This window comes from Prosopis cineraria, unplaced genomic scaffold (genome assembly GCF_029017545.1).
Source record: "Prosopis cineraria cultivar Desert tree isolate PC_DT_omini unplaced genomic scaffold, ASM2901754v1 PC4, whole genome shotgun sequence".
NCBI lineage: Eukaryota > Viridiplantae > Streptophyta > Magnoliopsida > Fabales > Fabaceae > Prosopis > Prosopis cineraria.
The window spans coordinates 23,106,759-23,110,721 of record NW_026555335.1 but is presented as its reverse complement, the minus strand read 5'-3'; the positions used below and the strand labels follow the sequence as shown (position 1 = coordinate 23,110,721).

General features: G+C 31.9%; 1 long non-coding RNA gene across 1 annotated transcript; it reads left to right on the top strand.

The window, feature by feature from the left end:
- The first annotated feature begins 982 nt into the window (after nt 1-982).
- LOC129308484 (uncharacterized) lies at nt 983-1,429 on the top strand. The gene is made up of 3 exons (XR_008592627.1): nt 983-1,041; nt 1,126-1,224; nt 1,316-1,429. It is a non-coding gene; the product is annotated as an uncharacterized LOC129308484 (long non-coding RNA).
- The last annotated feature ends 2,534 nt before the right edge of the window (nt 1,430-3,963 follow it).

Genomic DNA, 3,963 nt, shown 5'->3' with positions numbered 1-3,963 from the left:
ATATCTAACAAAGATAAGGTACATATATATATATATAATTTATAAAGCTGATCTCAAACAAATATAAGATATCTATATAATAACTTTTGATCTCTAACTATCTCTGGTAGATAGTCCAAGAAAAAAGACTTCCCTAAAAAACAATCAACTGGCCATGAGTCAAAGATTATTGCACCTTCCCTGCTTCAAAAGATGGAGCCTCAATTGTCACATAAATTCTTGACCTCACTAGGGGCATATACTGACATGTAAAGGAGTATTCATGATTTTATTACTATAGACGTCCCATTCGAGCATGGCATGTATGACAGAGATGATACCAATCACATAACACTCGAAGTCGTAGATGAAGTACTCCACCATGGCATGATTAGCACGACCGTCATGGATTTTTATTTGAGGTACTTCTTTTGCACAAGAGTGGTCATTATTTTTATAAATATATACTAATTTGTTTGATTTATTAATTTTAGGTTTCTCTATCATACACTTGTCGTGCCTCGCAACCTTACTAGGATATTTGCCTTCATTTGTCCTTATGACATTGCTACTTTCCATGACATTCGGGACTCTGATCGTGAAGATCAAGCAAAGCGGCTATGCGATTCATTCAAAGCCAAGACTACTAAAAAAGAGGGGAGGTTATTCTTGATACTTTACGTACAAGGGTTAGTTGTTTGTTATATTTAGTGTGTTTTCTCAATTTATTAACTATTTCAATTTGTTATATATTCTTTACAATTGTTAATTATTTTAGGGATCATTGGTTGCTGATTGTCCTTGATCCGACTGAAGAAAAATATGAGAAATTGGCCATCTATTACTTGTGTTCTACTGGCAGACAACCGGATAATCGTAAAGATATGATAGAATCAATCAACAAGCAAGAGCATCAATTAAGTTCATACTTGTGTTTTTTGATATTTCAAACTTACTAACTTCTGTGTTTTTAGGGCTGTTTTTTTGTACCACACGGATGAATCTTTAACTGTCCCTAGGGTTAAACCATTTGACCAATTGTTCACATGGACAGTAATAAGGGTACATGTTTAAACATTAATTGTTCAAGTATTTATTAATGATTATTCAATAATTTAATATATTTTGTTTGTTTTGTTTTTAAAGTGCCCACGTCAAAGACCAGATTTAGTGGACTGTGGATATTGCGTGATGAGATTCATTAGGGACATCATCACTCACGCCAAGACTTCAATCCCTACCAAGGTTTATATTTAATTTAAATATATGTTTTATATATGGCAAAATTTCATTAGTTAGCTAATTAACTTTGATATGGTTATAATTTAAATTGCAGTATTATGATGATGCTTATTGTGAAGAATTTGGGGATGCTCACATCAATGAAGTGGTGGAAGAGTGGTGCCAACATATATTTCAACTTTGGATCATGCAAAATTCACACATTTTGTGAGTGCACATTTAGAGCTTGAAGGCAAAAAGAATGTGGCTTAGGATAGAATTATTGTTTCATTTTTTAGGATAGAATTGTGATTTAGGATTAAGATTTACAACTTTTTTGTTTATAATTAATGTGACTGTGTATATATGCGTATATATATTATGTACATGTTCTTTTAATTCTGAAAGAATGTTGCTGATGATAATATATATTTGCTGGATTGTCTGGATTATGAAATAATGTCAATTCTGTTGCAGGGGGTTGCTTAAATGTAGCTGCTATGTAAAAAAAATTCTATAACATATTTGACGGTTATTTTGATAACTGTCAAATATGTTAATATATTTGATGGTTATTTAGTATAACCATCAAATATATACATAAATATTTGACGATTCTAACATCTAACCGTCAAATATGGTGTTGTTTTTCAGTCAAAGCAAGTTTTTATACCTTATACTTGACGGTTATTTAGAACCGTCAAGTATAATATCACATATTTGATAGTTAAAATAACTGTCAAGTATATGAAGCTGCATAAATGACGGTGTCTTATTTGATGGTTTTTAACCGTCAAATATAAGTGAAAATAATCGTCAAATATGCGTAATTCTGTAGTAGTGACTGGTGTCAAATCCCAAACCTCTAAATGTCAAAATCCTCCAATCCTATAACCATGAATAAAATCTTATTACCCACATTAAATCCCATAATTAACCTACTCATTTAACTCTTAAATAGCTATATTAACTACTTAAATCCTCTAATCCAAACCAAAACACCATTTACATACCCAGGGTTTAGTCTAACAACATCAAATTTAACAAATCAACACTGTAAATCGATTATATACTTTAAAGCCTCAAAACAACAATCTGTTTATTATTTAAGCTAAGATAAATCAGTGAAATCATCTTCAAATCCTTCAACATACCCAAAGTAATCTTTTATACACGTTCAAACCCTAAAAAACCAAATATTCAAAGAGGAAAATGAATTAAATACTTACTAACAAGTTTAAAAGCTCCAAACTAAAACAACCTTAGTAAGACACTTAAACGATCCCCCTACCATGGTAGAAAAGGAATGGACTACCATGATAGAAAAGAAAACATTTAATACTATTATGGTAGAAAAGAACTCAAGTAGAGTTCTACCATGATATGAAAACCAACTTAGTCTTATAATAGGGAGTCCTACTATGGTTGAAAAAGTTCTTACCAATAATAATACTACCATAATAGAGAAAGGGTAAAACTTAATTTTATCAATCAATATAAGTTTTTAAACCCTTATTGCAAGCTATAACATCTTAAAGTTTTAATTAGAAGTATTAGACAAAATGAATTAGTTCGAAGTAATTTAGAGCAAGATTTAGGATTAAAGAGTGAATGAGAGGGAAAAGTTAGGCTTCTGTCCACAATTGTCTTTGGTTGTAACCTTATACTATTGTCCTCATGTAGAGTAATAAAAATTCAAATGTAAAGTAAAGGCATAGATAAAGATGCAAAGTCTTATAGGTTACAACAACAATGATTTGCATGGAGCCCTACTTTTTATGAAACTTGGTTCCCTATCATTGGTTTTCTTCTTGCAACTTTACTCATGTTCCCTTAAAAAAATTAGGTAAAAGGGGGTTGAGACAAGATTTCTCAACAACCATATTTAGTGTTATGCAATATCCACAATCCACAAACAACCCGACTTAATGGATTTTCAACATCTAATTAACAATAACAAATATATAAAAGTCATAGCCTATCCATCAATCATTAATCAACATCACTGGGGTTCCCAATTCTAACAGGTTCCTAATATAAAAAAGTTAATAGCAATATTAATTCATTAATTATTGCTGATAGGGCCCTCGATTCCAATAGTTACCATGTAGCATACAATCACACCAATACATAACACAGTTTGCCATTAAACATAACAATTTGATTAATACCATCCTTAACTCCTCCTTAATCCTCTAGTTGAGATCATAGGATTAACAAGAACAAACAAATCCATGTGACTAGGCATACCAGCTGACTATTTAAGAGATGTTACTTGGCCAAAGTTCCTAGAGCTCCCAAATAGACCATGAAATCCCCCTTTTTTAACATTAAGGGGTTCCAAAGAATGGTATTGAGCTTATCTCGACTATAACATCCTGAATTTCTTAATCCCTTGATTAGTTGTTAATTGAGGGTAAAGTGGTAACTAGCGTGGGATTATAGATTTTGATGGTTATGTGATATTTTGACTCATTGGAATGTTGTATGAATAGATATGGGCAAGAAGATTGCGTTTTAGATCGAACAAAGTGCTGTGTCACGCACTATGGCTTGTGTTGCATGTGCCATGGCTCCTGAACTAGAAAATAACCCTTGATTAATGGATTTTAGGTGATTTTCAGAAGGTAAAAATTAAAAAAGCACGAGAGGAGAAGAGAAGAAGGGCAAAAGAGCTAGGGCAAGCCATTTTAGGCCATTAGAATGTGCTTCTAATGAGTAACTTAGTAGGTAAGCTATCTATAATCCTTACCTTTTATTTTA